This window comes from Bombyx mori, chromosome 24 (assembly GCF_030269925.1).
Source record: "Bombyx mori chromosome 24, ASM3026992v2".
Taxonomy (NCBI): Eukaryota; Metazoa; Arthropoda; class Insecta; order Lepidoptera; family Bombycidae; genus Bombyx; species Bombyx mori.
Genome location: NC_085130.1, coordinates 15,087,090 through 15,110,091, shown reverse-complemented (window position 1 = coordinate 15,110,091; position 23,002 = coordinate 15,087,090). Strand labels below are relative to the sequence as shown.

The 23,002-nt window shown below is 41.4% G+C and overlaps 2 long non-coding RNA genes across 2 annotated transcripts; both read left to right on the top strand.

The window, feature by feature from the left end:
• The first annotated feature begins 15,993 nt into the window (after positions 1-15,993).
• On the top strand, positions 15,994-17,001 carry LOC134201325 (uncharacterized). The gene is made up of 2 exons (XR_009976542.1): positions 15,994-16,194; positions 16,393-17,001. It is a non-coding gene; the product is annotated as an uncharacterized LOC134201325 (long non-coding RNA).
• A 1,243-nt stretch (positions 17,002-18,244) lies between these two features.
• LOC134201193 (uncharacterized) lies at positions 18,245-22,740 on the top strand. Its single transcript, XR_009976398.1, has 2 exons — positions 18,245-18,425; positions 22,398-22,740. It is a non-coding gene; the product is annotated as an uncharacterized LOC134201193 (long non-coding RNA).
• Positions 22,741-23,002: the final 262 nt, after the last annotated feature.

Here is a 23,002-nt window from a genome sequence, read left to right as displayed (position 1 = left end):
TGGCTTTGATATAGAGATTATTTTAATGAAAATACCCTGTATTATGAGAAAACCAAAAAAAAATTGCTTGATAATGGTTAGTTTTCATGAAAAAAACTAAAAACTAAAAAAATGCAATAAAAAACTATAATTTTTATTATATTAATACTGTTTTTGTTATCTTGTGACAAATATATTGAATAAAATGTATCATAAATTCATTATCTACATTGTTAGCTTTCAAATGACACCTCTTTCGTCTTCCTAAGACGTCTACATCGATCGCAATGATTAAATCAGTGCAGGCGGCTAAGCTGTGAAGTAAAAAAAAAAACACAAAATGGCTGCCATTTTAGCATGGAGGAGCCAAGAGAAATTTGGGATAGTGATTTGTCGATAAAATCTCCATATTTTACCTTAAGTTTCCAACACTGGTACACGGACACATTGTACAATGCTAACGACACCGCGACCAAAATTACGAATCCCTCCGCGGCAATCTGTTAGGACATTTTATTGGTGCAGGAGACCTTTTTTTTTCGGGCCGGGGGCCGAACCTCCTACGAGGTCCCCGCGCCTAGGGGGCGCGCGGGGTATGTGAGACTTAACGATCTGCAGGTGTTGAGAGCAGATCGCGGGCCCAAGGATTTTAGGGCCCACCCACTAAACGACTCCCCTGCACTCTTACACCCGACGTCCGATCTCCGTCCGGGGTCAGAACCCGGTCAGAGTAGGGGGGTTCCCGCGGTCAACACTACAACCAGACACGCGGCGCCACCCCGAGGACGCCCGACCGACGGGTCGTCGAGGCGATAGTCGACGACCGACGACGTCAGTCTCCGCGGTACGGCGGCCCTGCCAGGCCGCCCAGGCGATGCCGCTGGTGTTCCGGGATACCCCGCTGGGCCAGAACCAGCCTGCCGGGTCGGATTGGTGCAGGAGACCTGCCTTAAGGTAACATTCTGATGTTGGCGATCAGGGCAACAGGTGACCACGACAAGCGACCGCGACCCTGGTCGCCTGTTGCCTGACGACCAAGTGGCATTCCGATGTCAGCGACCGCGACCGACGGCCAGTCTGCCCGGAGTTTTTATTGTATAGAGTTGTGTTCTAATGCTCAGTATAATTATGTCGGACAATTTATCCGCAACTAGGAAAAGAGCCAAACAGATTTTATCAGAAGAAGAAGAAGAAGAAGTTGATACACTCATTTTGTTTGCCTTGCTTTCGGAAACAAGAATGAAAATCGACTCTTACTACACGACACGATCACGACAAGATGAAAGTTGTTTTCAATCACTGATAAACCGCCATTTAAATAATAAAAAAGAAAAATTCAGGAAATATTGTAGATTAAATCAAACCAGTTTTATTTTATACTGAGTTTAATCCAACAAGACATAAAACCAAAAAAGAATGGCACATCAATCACCTCCAAGCACAAACTTTTCCTTACGTTGAGGTAAAAAAATAATTATCCAATTCCGTAGAGGATTCGTTTTGTAAACAATTATCATTTATTTCAGTTCGTTCCGCTGAGACACTTAAATCAGTCGGTCCAATAGGTGAGGCTACACTAGTAGAAGAATACACATATGTGGCTGAATTTCCAAGTCGTGAGGATGCTGAACTTGTTATAGTTTGATTAGAATCTGTATGGTTAGGTGTGCTTGATATTGAATACGAGCTGATGTATTGTATATTGAAAAGCTTGCATTTCGTACTCTCCCATAATGCTGAAAATCTTGGTTTTCGCTTCCACCTTTAAGATTGGAGGTAATTTGGTCAGAATCGATCCAATGTGGGCGCAAAAAGAATTTATGCCATCAAAGTGTTTTTCTTCAGTTGTGAGGGCCTTCATTTCTTCCCTGCCTCTTTTGATCTCTCTGTTTTCAATATTGTAATAATGACTGATGTGCATCGCTCATTTTACGTTTTTGCCTTCTACGTGCATTGTCTGTTGACTCTCCACTTATATCTTCTTTATTGAATCACATTCAATTGAATCACATTAACTAATTGTTAAAGATTTCTATCTACTGGCGAAACTTAAGCGTCTCTAGAGTTTACCTATCGCATACTAGGCTGCACTAAAAGTATCGGGAATGGAATATTTCCACTGTTCCTGTCATATTAAAATCTTTTTAATTGAAAACTCCTTGGTTTTAAAAATCGAATACCATTTATTTATTTAAAAAAAGATTCTCGGTCTTGTCACGAGGTTTTGTCAAACTTGATTAGTCGTTGAGAAAATGGAATTGACTCGAGAAAATTCAAGAGCGATGATTTATTATGACTTTCGAAGTGGTTTAACACAAAAACAGTGTGTTGACCGGATGATTTCTGCATTTGGTGATGAAGCCCCATCCAAAACCACAATTTATCGCTGGTTTGCTGAGTTTCAACGTGGACATGTCAAACTCAGTGATGATCCCCGTCAAGGTCGTCCAAAAACTGCAGTCACCCAAGAAAACGTTGATGCTGTGCGTAAGCTGATTGAGGAAGATCGACATGTGACATACCGCGAAATTCATGCTACTTTAGACATTGGCATGAGTCAAATACAAATAATCTTGCATGAACAATTAGGTGTAAAAAAGCTGTTTTCCCGATGGATACCGCATTCGCTCTGTGAAGAGCAAGAAGCGGCTCGCGTTACTTGGTGCGTCAGAACTCTCGAAAGATTCCACGCAGGATCCTCAAATGCTGTATACAACATTGTATCAGGTGACGAATCCTGGATATACGCGTACGAACCCGAAACAAAAAACCAGTCACGAGTTTGGGTGTTCGAAAATGAGTTAAAGCCAACAAAAATTATTCGTTCACGGAGTGTTGCAAAAAAAATGGTGGCCACGTTTGTCTCCAAAACCGGCCATGTTACGACTATTCCTCTTGAGGGACAAAGAACGGTTAATGCAGAATGGTATGCTAGCATTTGTTTGCCACAGGTCGTTTCTAAACTCCGTAAAGAGAACTGCAACCGCCGCATCATCCTCCATCACGACAATGCGAGTTTTTTTTTTTTATGATTGACGTATTACTGGTGGCCCGGAGGCCTTTCCAGTTTCACCAGGACAGGTGGGCGAGCAAAGGCTCAGCCAGGAGGGGTGGGATTTGCTAACAGCTACCCGAGCGCCTCCGAAGGAGACCTAACAGCTCAAGAGTAGCTGCTTCGCGAATGAATCTACTACCGGATCGGAATTGCGACCCGCTGAGAAGATCCGGCGAGAAACTCAGCGAGCTGATTCATGGGATAGGTTGCACGGCGAACTCTTTGTCGAGTTCGACGAGTACGGTTACCGGGGTCCCTAAGCCTGCTCCTAGTGTTAGAGCTGAAGGCGTCTAATGCAAAGATTATTGGATCTGATGGATCCGTAAGGACGTGTCTAGGGCGTCGACGGTGACTGGCTTCTGCGTGATCAGGATTCGGGGAGTAGTCAGCGGCGGCAACGATAAGGCGATTATCACGACGCATAGCCTTATCGAAGTACCGTTCCGACGCTGACTTCATGTATTTCTGGATAGATTCGAGGCCCAGGTCGTCGTGTAGGTCAACGTTCCTCACGAACCACGGAGCTCCGACGGCTAGCCTGCAAATGCGGGATTGTAGAGATTGGAGGGTGTCTATGTGTGTGCAGGCCGCGTGAGCGAACACCACACTCGCGTAAGTCATGACGGGCCTTATGCAAGTTTTGTAAAGTGTCACCTTGTTCCGAAGGGACATTTTATTCCGCTTACAGATCATGGGGTAGAGTCTACCGAGAATAAACGCGGCACGGTCATGGACTGATTTTATATGCGGGCGGAATGTCATCGATGCATCCAGGGTAACGCCCAGGTACTTGACCTTCCTGGCCCAGGGTATGGGTTGTCTAAAGAGAGTAATCGGGGGATGTGAGATTCCTCCTCCTAATACGGGAGGAAATCCGTGTGGAGCTTCCCCTCTGAAATAGCACCGCAGTACTTTTCGCTGGGTTGATGTCTATGCGCCATTTTCGGAACCACTGTCCTAGGGCTAGGGCTGCGCTATGAAGCTTCTTCGCGATTAGGGACTTGTTTCTACTGGAATAGTAAACAGTCGTGTCGTCGGCGAATAAAGCTAAATGGGTCGGCGGCGACCGGGGAATATCGTTAACGAATAAGCTAAATAGGAGAGGCGAGAGGACAGAGCCTTGCGGGACTCCAGCTGTGAGAGGTCGTGGGGAGGAGCGGGTTCCCTCGACTCGATATCGAATAGAGCGGTTCGACAAGAAGTCCCGTATGATGAGCACGAGACTATCCGGCACGCCCATGTTGAATAGTTTGAAAATCAAACCGTTGTGCCAGACTTTGTCGAACGCTTTTGCGACGTCGAAGAAGAGAGCTCCTGTGTATAATGGTTTTGGTCGATTAAGCCCCACAGGAATGTGCTCCGTGAGGCGGTGCACCTGTTGAACGCATGAGTGATTTGTACGGAATCCGAATTGTTCATCGATGAGAATGCCCTTGGATGAGACGAAGTCTCTGAGGCGTTTGTAAAGCAGACGCTCATACAGTTTGCCTAGAGACATGAGGAGGCTAATCGGGCGGTAGCTCGTCGGATGATTTTTTGGTTTACCGAGTTTATGTATGCCGATAACGTCCGCTTCTTTCCACACCGCGGGAAAGATATAGTTCGCCATAGCGGCATTGAAAATAGATACCAACATCACGATGAGTTGGACGGGTAGAAGTTTAATAACGCGGTTGGATATACCGTCGGAACCGGGAGCCTTGCGGGGACGTAGGTCTTTGACCAAGTCTTTAACTTCCATCGGGGTGACGGGTGGTAACGCATCCGAGGGTGGCAAGGAGGCTTTGCGTTCTACCTCACTGTCTACTAATTCTACATGAACAGGGTCCACGGATTGAGTGCTGGGCGTGCACTGGGTTTGCAATGTATCGGCCAGCAGCTCTGCTTTTTTGTCATCATCGAACGCCGCGAGTCGGCCTGAGGGGCCTACGAGGGGGGGCATAGTTACTACCGTATCCGATTTGAGAGTACGAGCTAAGCGGTAGTAAGACCTTTGGGAGGGCGCGAGTCCTTTTAAGAAATCAGACCATCTGGCATCTCGGACTTCGGCGATGCGAGATTTTACGTCGCGTTGTAGGGCACGCATTCGAATACGATTTTCCGCGGTAGGATACCTGTCGTAGGCGCGTATCGAGGCGTTCTTAGCTCTAAGGAGTTCCCTAATAACGTCGGACAATTTGAAGCGGTGAAGGAAGTCCTCCGCTACAACTTGTTTCGGCCTTAAAGGCCAGAAACTCGGAAGTGAGCTTTGGGTAGCGAAGCTGGAGAAATTCCGCAAATACAGCGTCCATGGTGGCTACGTGCCCAGGTGGGGCTACCCTGGGTCTTAGAAAACACTCGCCTTGCGAGGCTCCAACTTCTCGGAACTGAGCGGTTCTATTGAACACAGGTGGCGATGCGGCGCGATTACTACAGGACAAAGAAAAAACACAACAAAACAGAAATGACAAAAAGAAACAAAACAATTAAACACTTCCAGGAAAACAGTTTGTCGGCAGATGTACCACGAACACAGAAATAAAAAAAGGAAACAAAACAAATAAAAACTTCCAGGAAAAACACTAGGTCGGCAGATGTACCACGAACACAGGCCGCGCGAACAATGGCCGGGCTAACAAAAGCCGGGCGGACAAAGGCCGGGCAATCGAGTGGTCGATGAGCACGTCCGCACGTGACGGGTGCCTCTATCGGAAATGACAATGCGAGTTCTCACACCGCGCACAGAACAAAAGAGTTTTTAGAGCAAGAAAACATAGAATTATTAGACCATCCGCCGTACAGCCCCGACCTAAGCCCTAATGATTTCTATACATTCCCTAAAATAAAGAATAAATTGCGTGGACAGAGATTTTCATCACCTGAAGAAGCTGTGGACGCCTACAAAACGGCCATTTTGGAGACCCCAACTTCCGAATGGAATGGTTGCTTCAATGATTGGTTCCATCGTATGGAAAAATGTGTCAAATTTCACGGAGAATACTTCGAAAAGCAATAAATACATTTTTAAATAGTAATATTGTGTCACTTCGTTAATTCCCGAAATGTTCAGTGCCGCCCTCGTACTAGTATCAGCATGTTATATAAGCAGAATTGTAAAAGAAGTGCTTGCAAGCTTACAGAAGAATTTAGTACCTCTTTTTCTGTCAGTGCCTACAGACACTCAACTAAAACAAGTGGCAGCTGATTTCTGGACAAAATGGAATTTTTCAATTTTTTTAATTTTTTTATTGCTTATGACGGCTGCCCCACCCTTCAAACCGAAATGCATTACTGCTTCACGGCAGAAATAGGCAGGGCGGTGGTACCTACCTGCGCGGATTCACAAGAGGTCCTACCACCAGTAAAATTGTTTAGGTGCCATTGATGGAAAGCACGTGCGTAACAAGGCGCCCAAAATAGTGGATCACTATTTTCTAATTAGTTATAAAGAATATTATTCACTGGTTTTACTGGCTATCGTAGACGCCAATTATAAATTTATTGCTATAGACGTAGGTTCCACGATAAAGAAGGGAACAGCTGAGCTCTGGCGGAGTGGTTCAGGTTTCCTTGGAGGAAGCGATAGGTGCGGTCCATTACTGTTGGACCACATCCATCGCTCCCTCCCCTTCACCGCTGCTCCCACCCTCCGGCACCGGCGCCGCAGCGGGGATTATAGCGTTGGCCAGTGCTCCTCTGGTCAACTCTCTCTTCTGCCGGCGCTTTGACTTCCGGTGCCGATTGCGTTCGGTGTTATCACCGGACGGGAGGCACGCCTTTCCTCCCGCCCGGTGGTTAGCCCCACGCCCGGCCGCAGCGCACAGAGCGCAGTGCGGGGCGGCCGCGCAGGACGTCACTTTATGACCCGGCTGGCCGCAGCGGAAACACAGACCGCTGCGGTCAACCGAGCTAGTGCACCTGGCGAGACTGTGTCCGGTGCCAAAGCACTGGAGGCATCGCCAGGCGCGTGGTTCAAGCAGGCGCACGTAGGTCGCTATCCAGCCCACGCGCAGCCTGCCTGGATTCCCCGACGGTCCCCCGGGCGGAGGAGCAGCCAGGGAGGCAGCCGTCTCCAACGGGCAACGCACCCACACTGACCTGGCCCCGGTATAACCACGGCGCAGCTCACCCACGGTTACATTCTCCGGTGCACAGTTGGCCTGGGTAGCGACGGCCGCTCTCACCTCATCCCTGGTGGTGCAGTCGTCCAGGCCGGTCACTCTTAATTCCGCCATTTTTACCGGCCTGTGCACCCGCACCTCCTCCTCAGGCAAGACCATACGGAGCTTCGCCGCCTGACGCTCCGCGATGCCGGGACTATCGGCACCGGGACATTCTAACAGCTTGGCCCCATTGGCCGTCTGCCTGCTGCGAAGGCCCTCCTCCGCCCCAATCTCGTCCAGGTTGACTGCTTCACGCGCCCGGACCATCACATCATTATATGTCATGCCCTTGGCCTCAGCGGCAGGCAGTAAAGTTAGAACCACTGCCGCTGATCGCGGCGCCCGCGACGACTTCTTCCCTTTTTTTGTTTTTTTGTTTTTCTTGGCGGCTACAGGTGCTCGACCCTGTTGGGGTGCAGCCTGAGCCACCATGGCCACTGGCGCTCTACCCATTTGAGGAGCTGCCAATGAGGACTTTTTGGCACCCCACCGGGCCACCACGTTCCACCCCTCGTCCATGTCTGACGGGGGTGGAGGCAGCGGACGGGACTGGGGTGCTTGTGATGGAGGCTTCGCGTTAGCGCCGCCCCCTCGCTTGGTTCGATCCCATCCCGGGCCCGACCTGGTGGCCGGAGCCTGTACGGGAGCGAAACGGGTGGCCAAAGCACCCGACACCGCCGGTTGCCTAACGTCGGCCGAAACAGTCACTCTCGCCTCGAGAGCCGCTAGCGTGCCGCCCAGCTTTTCTACTACAGCCTGAACGGTGCGGTTGATGACCTCGTCCAGGCTGAAGGTATTCGGTTCTAGCGGAGCCAGCATCCGTGGCCCCGCGAGTGCTTGCTGTCGCTCGGCGGCGGTCGTCTCTCTAGTGCGCGGTGACGAGAGACGCGGACGCTCCTGTGCCGCACGCAGTGGTGGCAGCACAGGCCACCGATCACCAGTCAGCGCCGGGAGACGGAAGCTCCGAGGGGCTCCAGCGACCCAGGACGTCGCTGTTCCATCATCGGGCCGTTGCCGAGCTTGGAGCTGTGCTCGAAGTCTCGAATTCTCCGCCATCAGCTCTACCACCTGGTCATTGGCAGAAGCAACTGATGGCAGAACTTTCGAGACCTGCGAGACCACTTCTCGCAGTTTACGGCCAGCGGCTTTGGTCTTGGTGCCATTGGCTGCGTATGTCTTCATGGCCCTGTCTATGACCATGGCAAGATCCTGAAGGCCGCTCTCTTCCTCCTCTGTCGTCTGCCCATCCAACGAGGCGACAGACATTGACACTGATGATGGTGCCGGTGACGGCGCGCCCCTTTTCCGGGCGGGTCTCCCTCTAGGGGGCGGCATCGGAGACTACCAACATCTTTTCCGGCGTGGCACCTGCGCCAGAGGATGACGCTGGCTCCCCTACCCCTTCACGAGAGGAAGCTCGCCCAGACTTCCTCTTCCGCCTAATCTTCTTGGCGGTTGTCCCTTTCGGACCAGCTGCCTCGCCTTCGCTGACGAGTGCAGAGCATTTAAGTGTGCCATCATTTTTTGGGCCTTTGTTATTTAACCAGGGATCGGTCCCCTGGGACGCCCCTTACGATTGGACTCCCTCCAGCCACTCATCTCATCACCGGGCACGTCACAGGCTTAAGATTAGGGCATTTTTTATAGAGGTACACATCCTCGCGGCCCCCGTCCCCTACTCGCTAGGGATTACGGTATGCTTCTACGAAGCCACGCCGGTAAACCGGTACCCCCCTCTGGAGGGCCTTCCCCTTTAGCAGCCAAAGAGCGGCCGGGGACATGCCCTAACGTCCAAGAGGTCTCCAGAAGGGAGCCCTCTCCCGCTTCACGCACCCTTTGTCCAGCAAAGGTGGGAAAAGGGAACACCGTGTGCAGTCTTCTTAGTTCGCGGCACCCCTGTGCAGACAACGCTGCTCCACGGTATCGGGGTGCACACTTAAGCCCCACCGCCGCGACAAGGCGAGACCACGTTGTGTGGGGAACCCCTAATATTTTTATGTTAAACGTTTAGTCGGCGCGCGAATCTTGTCGACTGATACCGGCTCGTTCGGGAATTCCGATTGCGCCCCCGGTCATCATTCTCGTCGAACCCGTCGCGTGCGACGAAGGGCTCGGCGAGTATATTAACCCACAGACACAGCCCACTCAGTTTCACTCCGGATCCTCTCAGTAGGTCGCGCTTTCGATCCGGTGGTAGATTCTGCGAAGCACTGCTTTTGCTAGAGTTCGTGTTAGCAACGTCATCAGGCTTGAGCCCCGTGAGCTCACCTACTAATTTGGCGAATCTAGAATATATACCTATATATATATTTTTTTTTTATTGTTTAGATGTGTGGACGATCTCACAGCCCACCTGGTGTTAAGTGGTTACTGGAGCCCATAGACATCTACAACGTAAACGCGCCACCCACTTTGAGATAAGTTCTAAAGTCTCAAGTATAGTTACAACGGCTGCCACACCCTTCAAACCGAAACGCATTACTGCTTCACGGCAGAAATAGGCAGGGTGGTGGTACCTACCCGTGCGGACTCACAAGAGATCCCACCACCAGTAAAAACCCCTCGAGTAAGTAGCCCCTCGAGGTTACCAGAATAGGTAACAAAAAAAAAACAAAAAAAAAGCCGATTGCAACCGAAGACGCCCGAGCGAGCGCGACTTGATGTGCCAGTCTCGCACGCTACAAACAATATCAATATTGCATTATTGAAATTGTACATTGCTCGGGATTAGCAAACGAATTCGTGATCTACACGATGAAGAAACGCGTGGCGCCAACCGCTTGCACAGCGCACGCCGCCGCCGCGCCGCCGTGACGCCAGACGTTTCAGTCGCGCACGCCGCCCGTCACTGTGACGCCAGCCGCCCTCCAACCCCTTCACCCACCTTTCTGGACTCGTAGTAGAAGCTCCCGACAGACGTGGCGCTTGAGGGCTATGCCATTCCTCTCGGAATCGCCACGCGAGGCATCTGAGCGTAGGGTGACCACGAGGCTGTCCACTGCCATAGATAAGTAAGATTCATTACCGAAAATCAAGCTGGTCTCGGTGTGGGCAAATCCCTGCTCGCCCCAGCCCTCAGATATAAGCGATTACGCGGAAGTTCGCGGTTCGGTCTCGTCCGTAAAATTTGTGGTTTGTTATTCGTATTTTCGGGATATTATGCTCCGAACACATAAAAGTCAAACACACCAATTCAATAATGTAATAATATAATATGTGTACAATGTTCTATTATAAAGTAAAAAGAGTAAACAAGTCGCTAGGCACTACAAGACACAAATAATAACCAAAATTGTAATACGTTTTACAATCAACTTAAATCGACGCGCGCGAATCTCGTAGCATGACGTCACGGGACACCTGCGCGTTCGGGAACTCCGATCGCATCCGATGACGCCCGATTACAACCGAGTGTTGCACGCTACAAATTTGAAAGACTTCGACTTTGACATTTGCCAACGCGTAAACGTTTTTTTTATTTTATTGCTTAGATGGGTGAACGAGCTCACAGCCCACCTGGTGTTAAGTGGTTACTGGAGCCCATAGACATCTACAAAGTAAAAGCGCCACCCACCTTGAGATAAGTTCTAAGGGTCTCAGTATAGTTACAACGGCTGCCTTCATACTTCTTCCTATTCGTACACTCTTGACAGAGTGGTCGTGGTCATGCATCATGCCTTCATACAGAAACGCATTATTGCTTCACGACTGAAATAGGCGGGGTGGTGGTACCTACCCGTGCGGACTCACAAGAGGTCCTACCACCAGCAGCAATACGCAAATTCTAATTTTGTTTGATTTTTATTACACGACGTTATTTCTTTACCGTGGCAATCAATCGTCAATCAAAAATCTATCTATTAACTTCATTTGAAAAAGCGATCCAATTCGCCCCCGAAGAAGTGATCCGAATAACCCCATATTAAAGACTTTTTAAATGCGTATTTTCCACATTAACCAATAACATTGTGCTTAAAAACTATATTTTTTTAAAATAGAACCCCATCAATATAAGCCATAAAATTCAAAGTTTCCAATAATACCAATTTTTTCTAGTAAGTATTTACCTTAGATGAGCGCGAAAATTGTAAAGCACACAAATACCTGGCTTAGGTAAGTGAACAGCGCTGACACACTGAGAGAGAAAGAGAGAGAGAGAGAGAGAGTATTCTTTATTGTACACCAAAAAACAAATAATCAGTGCGATACATTAAACACAAAAAAGTACAATTGGCGGTCTTATCACTAAGAGCGATCTCTTCTATAGCGATACTGATGTACTAATTTAATCAAAACACTACCAATGGTGGGAGGTGCGGGATGGCAGAGGGTCAAAAGACGGTAGTCGCCTGTATTCTATTTCAACGCGTTATCCTAAATATTGAAGAATTTCTTATTTTGATCCGATTCACCCTTCGATCAACAATCGTAACGATTCACCCATTGATCCGATTCGCCTCGGTCTACCCTAATTATATTAAAGATAGTTTAAAAACAATTTAATATTAAAATGATGTGATAGTGCAGTTTTCATTATAATTAAAACTAGCGACCCGCCCTCGCTTCGCTTCGGAAACTGTAATTTATTATTGATTTCATACATATAAACCTTCCTCTTCAATCACTCTATCTATTAAAAAAAACCGCATCAAAATCCGTTGCGTAGTTTTAAAGATTTAAGCTTACATAAGGAGATAGGGACAGAGAAAGCGATTTTGTTTCATACTATGTAGTGATAAGACTTGACCTAAAGGTCTTAGTTACCAGCTCATAACCACCCTTAAAAAAAAAGAAAAAAGCATAGGCCGTCTCGCTTTCTATACATAGCATACATATGGGTATATAGAAAAAATAACATCGAACGCACCGCCTCGTGGACCGAAGGACGCGCTCGACAAAGGAGCAGACCACGCCTCCAGCACGGGCCGCCGAGATTGGAGCCTCCGCGCTCAGACCACTCCCTCCCCAGGACCCGGCTCCCCCTGTCGCGGAGGTAGCATCGTCACGCGTAATCAGTGGCGATGGCCTCCGCCTCCAATACCTTTATAACTTTTAATACACGTTTAGTTCTGTGTCTATGTTTGTATACAATAAGGTTTAGATTCTCATAGCCGAGTTTAATTTAAAGATGGTGGATTGTAATATTTTTAAGGGATTTTATAACCTGGTAACTAAGACCTTTAGGTCAAGTCCTATTGTAATTTATATTCTTATTTTTACGAAAAATGATAATATGGAGTGAAATGAAATGAAATTATATGAGATGAAATATAATCTCAGTAAAATGTTGTTTATTTACTGAGACTTTTTCAGGTGGCTTTTTTGAGGATCCCGAGAAGCTACGTCCAGCGGCTTTGTTTTATTTTCCCACATTTGTGCATTTTCACAGATATTAAACAGTTTATAAACCACCGTTATTACACATTTAAACCTGAAGAAACACTAAATAGACAAAATAAAACAAATCACACAACTTCACTCCTCGCGTTCCCGGCAAAAATCCTGAATGTAAAGGTGCTGCCACACTGCTGTTTAAAAATGCTTACAAACATGTTTTAATACTAATACATTTACTAACAAATATTAGGAATTGTAACATTCTGTTAGGAATTGTTAAATAGTTTAAGTTCTCCCAAACCGAGGGGAAATGTTTAAAAATATTTATAACTTTTAAAAATTAGGTTCGCTCGCAGCTTGGATTTATGTTCCGAGGCGTCTACACGAAAATGGGAGAAGATTTTCTCATTGGATTAGCTTTAATATTTGAAATGTGTACTAACATTACCTGTAAGGTTTGTTGTAAAATAATTAAAATAAAATTTATCAAGTTAAAGTTAAGGCAATGTTCGGATTGTCAAATAGCAACACTATTGGTGGGAGTAATGACAGTAGTGGGGACGTGACATAATAAATAGATAATAGTTTAAAAAAACTAAATCGTTAATAAAACGACAATAAATTTTTTATATATTTTATTGTAAAAAAAGCGTGGGGTACATGGTGTTACTAATTATAAATATTTTTCTGACATAATATATGAGTAGAAGACTTATTATTTCAATAATATCTTAAAAGCACCCCACGCTTTTTTTTAAATAAAATTTATTTACACTAATTAAAATTTGTTTTCTATTTTTAGTTGAATTTTATATAAAGCGTGTCTTTTAGTTTTTTTAAATAACTATTTATTTTTCATTTTTTAGTTAAAGGAGATTGCCCATTTTTGGTTTCGTGCTGTGCTACGATCAAATATATATTAAAAATTAAGTTTTTATTTTTAACAATTTCCTCAAAAATATTAAGTTATAACTTCGCCGGATATAGGAGATTAAAGCAATTAGTAATTTAAAAACTTCTATCTAGTAGTAGTTCAATTTTCCCAATGAAAAGGCAAAGGTTTCATTCATACAGCCTAATCTTTTAAAAAAATGATAATATGGAGTGAAATGCAATGAAGTTGATTAATTTGAGACATTAACCAATTGGCATGAAATTAAATTAGTTAATTCAATTGGCAAAATATTTATATATTTTATATTTTTTTATAAAAAAAAAAATATAAAAGATTATGTATGGTATTCCTTTCCTTTCCCTTTCCAGTTGGAAAAATACAACTACTACTGCTACTGACATTTGACAAGTACCTACCTAACAATAATAGTTTGATCAGTTTTTCATGTTTCCGATTGAGTTATATCGTGTGTTTCGATCATATTATTCGTTACCTATTTTGTTAGGCAGAAGTTCAGGCATATTGGGGGCAGAATTAATTTATTTATCATACGTACTTATTAATCAATCGTGATGAAAACGTTGCTAATACTATTAATGCATGGTTATTACTACCTACAGCTATCTCGTTGGCAATCGAACTGTGGGTTGTTGTGTCTATGTTAGGCTGGGCTGGGTTAGGTACAATGATACATCTGCACAATATGAGAAATAAATTATTTTATGTCTATTTTTGTTTTATTTTGAATTTCCGCAATAGTTCCGCAACCTTTACTTCACGAATGGACGTCGTGGCCCTAGCCACACAATACTATGCTAGTTAAATAAGTTTATACTATATACATGTTTTCATTAATAAAATACTTTATACGTATGTTTTTAAGTACTTAGGAATTCAACATAATCAAAAAATATGCACTGCTGTCTTGCACAAAAAATAACCTAATTCTAAAAACTTCATTGGTCTTTTACTAGCAAATCCGGCGAACTAGAGATTTAATTTTTTTTATAATTGAATAAACATATTAAACCCTACAAAATGAGGTAAGTTACATGAGAGCACAAACTGAAACCAAATTCCATACTACAATGAGCTAGGAGTGGGTAATATCGTGAAGTCATCGTGGCCTAACGGATAAGACGTCCGGTGCATTCGTGTTGAGCGATGCACCGATGTTCGAATCTCAGGCGGGTACCAATTTTTCTAATGAAATACGTACTCAACAAATGTTCACGATTGATTTCCACGGTGAAGGAATAACATCGTGTAATAAAAATGAAACCCGCAAAATTATAATTTGCGTAATTACTGGTGGTAGGACCTCTTGTGAGTCCGCGCGGGTGGGTACCACCACCCTGCCTATTTCTGCCGTGAAGCAGTAATGCGTTTCGGTTTGAAGGGTGGGGCAGCCGTTGTAACTATACGTGAGACCATAGAACTTATATCTCAAGGTGGGTGGCGCATTTACGTTGTGGATGTCTATGGGCTCCAGTAACCACTTAACACCAGGTGGGCTGTGAGCTCGTTGAACGTTATACGGTTGGTTTTCTGATATCAATTTATAATATGATCTTAAAGTAATAAAAAGAACATGAAAATAAAAATATCAAAAAAACTTTCCTTCATGCTTTTACCAGGCTTAGGACTGGCTACATTATTTTCAGTTTTTAGTATTTTGTGTCTTAATTTAAAATTACAAAATATACCAAAAGAGTGTAGATTTCAAAAGTTTAATACAAACACAAGAAATAAACTCAATTATTTGGATTCAACTAAAAATAGAAAAATGTGTACTTTAAAAATCAAACACAAAAAACTTTTAAGTATTTATAAACACTTGTCCAAAAATTCTAGTTCAAGGTCAAAGCGCGTGAAATTAAATTCAACGATGCGAATAGGCTATACTGCATTCAAGTTAGGGTCGAAAGTTGAAACTTCTTTCCTTAATTGTATCCTGCTGATACGCTAAGAATAATCTACAGACATATGGACTTAAATATAAGGTTTACAATTGTATGGATAATGCCTGTTTCTGTTTCATTCATCACATGATATCCCTATCGTGCGCTCACTCACTCTGGCCGATTCGATACGAACCAAACGAATATTGCTGATATGAACGAATCGGTACGATATGCCGATGCGCATCACATCGAGCAATATCGTGTATCGGCTGATATCGAAATATAGATTTCGATTCACGAATCGGTCCGATATGGCGATGCGCATCACATCGAGCAATATCGTGTATCGGCTGATATCGATATATAGATTTCGTGCGGGGCGATATCGGATTCAACGATATTACTGCGATATATAGATATTGAATCTATATACGATTTATATCACCCACTCCTACAATGAGCATTCTCCTTTCTATAAAAGCGTGTTTTTAAAACTATTAAGTACATTAACACCAATCCGGCGACAGGCCGGTGCGCGTGGCTTGATAAGTACATTTCTATGCGCTTATTTTAGTCAATAGACGCTTCGCCGTTCGCACCGCGCGAATATTCGTATCGGCGAATGTCCCGTGGCCAGGCTGTTACAAAAGTATGGCTCAGTCACTCCTTCGTAGCCTTCGATCAATAATACTACTAGATTCGCGATAAGCGCTTCAAAAACGGCCCGAAAAATAAGACCACAAATAAATTTGTGGTCTTATTTCAAATTAGTATGGTCCAATCATAGCCAACACTAAGACGTCAAACCGCTGCACTGCGCGTTCAAAAACGGAGTAAAAAACCACCGTAACACCAAGGTTTTGGAAGGAATATATTTTTTTGGTAAGTTTATATTATTAAGTGAATTTCATAAAATAATAAACAGAATTATATAGTAAATAAAATTCAATTTACGAATATTGTAATTGTTTGGCCAATGTTTGCAACAAGGCACCAACTATTGTAACAAACATCACCTATTCTTGAACAGGGAATGCATAGAGTAGTTTTGTTATTTTATAATGTTATTTTTGTTTGTAGATTTCCTAGTAGCCCCTTTTCACTGTGCACAATGGATATATATTGTCGCGAAAGAAGGAGGATAAGAAATATAGAACCCTTATAAAAATTCTAGAATTGTTCAATGGTGGTGGCAAATCAATGTAAAAAAGTATTATAAAAACTTTATATGTATGTGTAAATATTTTAAGCGTATATGCTGAAAAGGATTTGTTTTCTGGGGGAAACGAACACAGCCATAAAATAAGCCTAAATTAAACTGATTATAGAAAAATTCTTTAATATAAGATTACATTATATTTGTAAAAAGAAACCGCTCATATAAAAATGACTTCTAAAAAACAGCTTTATTATTTATTACCTATTTGTTGTAATAGCGGCAATGTAAAATATTATCTACAACTTTTTTGAATCGGTCAAAAATAGTTGCGACCATACAAAACAAACCTAAAACAAATATATTCTGCAACTCTACGTCTTTCAATACTTACTGTGTTCTGAGCATTGAAATGTAATACCAAGAACTACATCTAGTTCCACAATACAATAAGCACGAAATTTTAAACAAATATTTTTAACCTTATTGATTAGTCTTTATGTATCACTTTAGAATAAATATTTTTGTACTGATGACTTTTTATGTTCAAGTGACATTTTAAATTTATGCCACAATATTCTTTCTCTGACGAAAGGACCTAAATAAATATATTTTGCAATGGTAATTAAACTTTATGTTTAAGCATTAAGGTTTATAATAAACTGAAGTCGTTAACATTATTAACCTTTTTTCTAAGAAATGAAGATGTTTTCGGGTCTGAAAACGTGGCCACTCGAGCGTCTTATTTTTGTTCCTGATCCCTAATCTAGTAGTATTATTGATCGAAGTTCGTAGCTAATACCCCACCAAACCATCACTGAAGTCGGATAGTGCCCACGTTGCACTCTGTCGACTAATTGGGAAGCTTCCTTAGGGCTTTGAGCATAAATACGGTCATTTTGTTTGTTAAAATCTTGCTCAATTGTAAAAAATTTCTGATCCGTAAACAAAATTTTTCTATGACCTTTCTTTGCGTACCGCTTCAGTAGTTGTTTCGATTTTACCACCCTATTTTCTTTTAAATTATCAGTTAAGAAATGACCAGTACGTCTCTTATAGGCTGCAAGTCCTAAGTCATCTTTTAAAATACGCGACATGGTTCTAGGTGCTATCTTCATTTCCCGAGATAAAATCTTTTGCTTTCGGACAGGATTTCTTCGAATTCTTTCCCTTACTGCTTTGACCATCTTTTTCGTACGAACACTACGTGGACGACCAGATATTTTTCTGTCACAAACGGAGGAGGTCTCATTGCACCTATTAATAACCCGGTACATTTTACACCAAGCGTATGGAGAGTTTTAAAAATTGCATTTGGCTCCATACCTACTTTGTGTAATGCAATCACAGCGATTCGGTTCTCTTTACCACCCCACTCCATTTTAATATCGCAAAATATTGTACAATGTATTGGCGCCAAAATGAGAAAACTCAATGAGCAATCATATAAAAATGACAGATTCCAAATTCAAATGTAATATTTTGTTTATTTTTAATTGTAACAGTATTTATGGCCAGACTAAGTAGAATTAAATGAACTACTGCAATCTGTGTGTTATTTCCTGACTGTTGGAAGTGGAGTTCTACATACCTAACATGTAAACATTTTCTAACATTGTGATCGTATGTTCTTAACAAATGTTTACTAACGTTTTTATACATTTTTAAACAGCAGTGTGGCAGCACCTTTATAAGTTTCGCCGCCCGTAGTAGATTGATGTCGATTGTCGATCTGTCGAATGCGACTTGTTGTTGCGAGTTGAACATTGAACACGAACACTCGTGTGCCGACCGAGCGCCGTGCCGGTCGTTTCCTGTATTGTCGACCGCGCGCCGCACGTGCTTTATTTACGGCTCAGAGTTCTGCGAGTCAATTTCGTTTATTAACAATAATATTCTTTTATTAAACTCGATCTCTATGTGTTTTAACTAGTAATGGTGATCTATTTACATTCAGGTGAGTGTTCTATCTGTCTTAATAACTTTTTTGCTTATTACCTATTACCTACTCAATTTTAATAAAAATTAACATTAAATTCATAATTCCTACCCTTTTTAACTCCTTAAGTAGAATGTTATTAATAAAATATAACGGAAACATTGAAAACAAATAAGGATAAGTAAATGTGAGAGATTTTAGTAGCAACGCGAATGATTCTCGTCGTGTCCATGCTTGTTTAAATGCGATGGGAAACATTCGTTTATGGACACGGATAGACAAAATATTTTAAATGTTTATTATTCGTAAGATACGGATCTGTGTTCTTCTAATAATTTACTTCTTATTATTAATTAGAGTTCTTATTACTAATTTGGTCAATCTTTTCTAGTTTAATCTGTTCTTTTTTGACATTCACTTCTTCTTAACTTAAGAATGATCGATCACTGATCGCTCTAGCTTCCGAAGTAAGGGTTCGACAATTTTTTCTGAACGAATTGGCATAAACTTCTGTTAATAGACCTGCAATCTTATCGACGGGTGAAGGCTATTTCTTCTAAGTGACATTTCGCTTTATGCGAGAAATTGATCCTAATAATTAAGATCCGTTTTACTTGGTATTAGTATCAACAATTCGATGTTTTTAATTGAACTTCAATTAAGTTAACACGTTGAAATATCTCAAGAAGTTTTTGTTGTTATTATAATTAGGTATATCATTTCCAAATTTTAAACCTTAAATGGCTCTCTTGTAATTTTGTAATGTCGCTTTAGCCTTTCACCCGTTGATATTCTTTATTGGTATGTATTTTCTGTGTCGGCGATACATCAGGGTTTTCACCAGTAAGATCCATAGCAACGAAAAGATAACATAGTTTTATAAAAACGTATTAAATTTGTATGATTACTAGATAACCGCTCCGTTATTTTTCACTCAGTCGGCCATTTTATAAATGATAATAAAATTTGATCGTAATGGCAGATATATACAAACTCCTCATATACAAACAAATTGAATTACTGCGAAACAGTTGATGAAATGTAACTTTATAATAAAAGATATAATATATTTAAGTGAATGTTATATGACTTCAGATTTATTTTACAATTTAACCAACCAAACAATACATAGGTATTATGATTGTTTGAGGAATCGTTTGAAAAGTGCCGAAAATATTCGCATGCATTGTTTGTCATTATTCGGCCTTTTTTGAGTACTCGACACGTGTTTTATAAATAACAACTGTCGAATTTACATTTTGAGCCTAACAATATATTTTATGTAGGTATGTATATTATTGTTTGAAGGCTCCTTTGAAGAGTGCGGACTCACAAGAGGTCCCACCGTCAGTTAAGTGTTATTTAATGTTATGTATTTTATGTGATTATTGTTTTTCATTAAAGCAATGTTCCTGCCATAGAACCCTCTACCACCCTTGAATTAATGGTAGAGAATGCTTTAGGCATTATGACCACCACTTTAAGTTTAAAAATAATAATTCAAATGTTATATATTTTAAAATAGAATTGAATTTAGAATTGTCAATTTTTTTTTTTTTAAATACTATAAAAAACACAATATATTGTCGCTGGTTAGGGTTCCAAGTGAGAAACTGTAGTCACGATACACGCCGTGTCAAGAATAAGCGCTTTCTGTTTCAGACCCACCGCCCAGGTTGGATAACGAAAGGTTCCTTCTGGTCGTTCCTATTCTTGTCGAAGCTTTTCGCTATTTTTTTCTTCCCTACATATTCGCTGGCAGCCTAAGGGGCTATTTCACCGTGGACGTGTAGGGAAGTTCACGGGTCTCTAGCCTGATGACGTAGCTAAGAGCAGTGTTTAGCAGAATCTACCACCGGATCGGAAGGTGACGCACTGAAAAGATCCGGCGAGAAACTCAGTGGGTTTAAATTCCGGTATGATCGGACTGGTAACTAAAGTCGGCATTCAGTTGTCGGTCTCGCAATTAACTCGCGATCACAATATTTAAATATTTGTTTCTGCACTCCTATTTTCCTTTTGTTACGCGAGAATCAAAAGACGCCGCCCGCCCTTTGTATTCTGCACATGTGCGAAATTCGCAGATTTTTTTCGGCACTTTTCAAACGACTATTCGAACAATAATAATATCATAATGTTGTTTAGTTATTTAAAATGTAAATTCAGTTATTTCCAACACGTGTTATTTTAGAAACAAATAAAACAATACAAGCAGATTTTTTTCGGCATTTCTCAAATAAAACTTCGCTAAACTTAAACAACACCGCTAAAATTAAATTGAAATTGTTTCCACACGTGTTTCACCCGTAAAAGAGTGTTCTCTTTTTGTTCTGGACGTGGATGAAAACTGTTTTCATCATCAAGCAATGTCAGGCGAATAGCCAAATAGGACAAGAGGCCTCACATCAAGCTTCGTTTCTAGGATGAGTTAGATCGTGATTCTGACACATAGACACACCGCGCTGCGTCTTCTTCTTCGGATATAGACCCGGTAGATTTAGGTTTAGGGCTAGCAAATTCTCTCAGGTTGAGTCCCGTAGGCCCAAAGACCCTTAGACAACCAGCGGCTTAGGTAGCGAAATGTATGTATGTAGATTTTTCTCTTCGATCTTCTTACTAAGGCGCCGGGATGTCTGGTGGACTCTCGGAATGACGAATCCGAAGATACTGAGAATGTATCTATTTCTAAGAGACCTGAAAGACTAAAACATATATTAGAAAAAAAAAGGCAAAGTTAGTCTATTAAGGCTGCCACCTTTTTTTTGCCCGTTTAAGCACTACCCACCTGATGGTGAGTGGTTACCGTCGCCCATGGACTTCAGCAATGCCAGGGGCAGAACCAAGCCGCTGCCGTACCGAAAGTACACTGGAAAGTACATTATAGGAGGAAAGAAAAGTACATAGTATTAAAATAAAGAACAATGTACATATTTTTTATTATTATTGAAGAACTTAAACAAGACAGTGTTTGGAACCGCAGTAAAAAGTTTAGTTGCAAAACAACAGCTGTCATTTATTTATTTATTTATTTATTTATTAAGTCAAACCAACAAAGTGATCATCAATACAAAACATTGACAAATTGACAAAAGTTCATGGCATTTATATTTTTATTATTTTTAAATTTTGTTTCTAAAGTCATTAGGAATAAACTATCAGCCATGAAAGTTGCATCATAATTTTATTTTATTTTATTGTAAAAATCTTCCTCCTAACAAATCCAAAGAAAGTATAAATATCTAAATAAGAAACCGTCCGCTATACATAGGTATAATATATATACAGTCCAAAATCTTAATTCAGTTGTTGGCGGCGCTATTGTATTTTTTTTATCATTATCAATTATTATTTGATGATATTTGAAGTAAGTAAAATAAACATTAAGTAAAATAAGCTTTAGATTACCCAGTATTGAAAAATGTTTAGTTATTAGAGCATCACAATGAAAATAGGTGAAGAAACCTTCGATCAATAGTACTTGATCGAAGGAAGAAACTAATAAAATAACTGACCTCACTAATCTATACTAATATTATAAAGCTAAAGAGTTTGTTTGTTTGAACGCGCTAATCTCAGGGACTACTGGTCCGATTTGAAAAATTCTTTCAGTGTTAGATAACCCATTTATTGAGGAAGGCTATAGGCTATATAACATGACGGTAAGACCAATACAAGTGGAGCACCAATAAAGAATGTTTCAAAATAGGGATTTAAATAGCTCCTTAACATTCTATAATTCAAAAATATTTTCACTTTCTACGTAAATAAAGTGGGGGCTAAAATTTTACATTATTCCGAAGTAATTATTCCACGCGGACGGAGTCGCGGGCAAAAACTAGTATTAAATAAACAAATTTAACAATACTTAGAAGAGTCTAGTTCTGAACTACAAACCCAAATGATGTAGAAGTCACCAAGTTACCAATTTACCAATATACTATATTAACTTTCAAATTTATAAATAACCACACAATAGGTTAGTTTTCACAGTCACTATCAACATTACATATTCCTCAAGTATCTTCAGATATAAATGAAGCCACTGTACTAAATCTGAAGCTATAGCAGAAAGAACTGCAAAGTCAAGCTTATGCAAGCAAAGTCTTCAAAGGTGAGTAGAAGTGAGAAGCTATAGGCAATAGAATTAATGAATTATCTTTAATTTTAGAATTATTGTAAAGTATATGTATATACAAACAAATAGATTTTACAAATGTACATATATAATTTACTTTTTAATTCCCCTAACAATATAAAGACAATGAATGAAATATTGCATACAAGGTACTTGCATAGTTTCAGAATTATTTAAAAGCATTTTTACAGAGAAAAATACTTGAAAAAGACAAGTAATGTATTTTTAAACTGATTATTACTAATATAAAAATATGTAATTAAATAAAAAAATTATCAAATAATATTTCAAAAATTAAAATTAATAATAAAATCAGTAAGTAAGAATGCTATCTATTCTTTATAAAATTAGAATTTTTTTTATAGTTTAGATGGGTGGACAAGCTCACAGCCCACCTGGTGTTAAGTGGTTACCGGAGCCCATAGACATCTACAAAGTAAATGCTGCCACCCACCTCGAT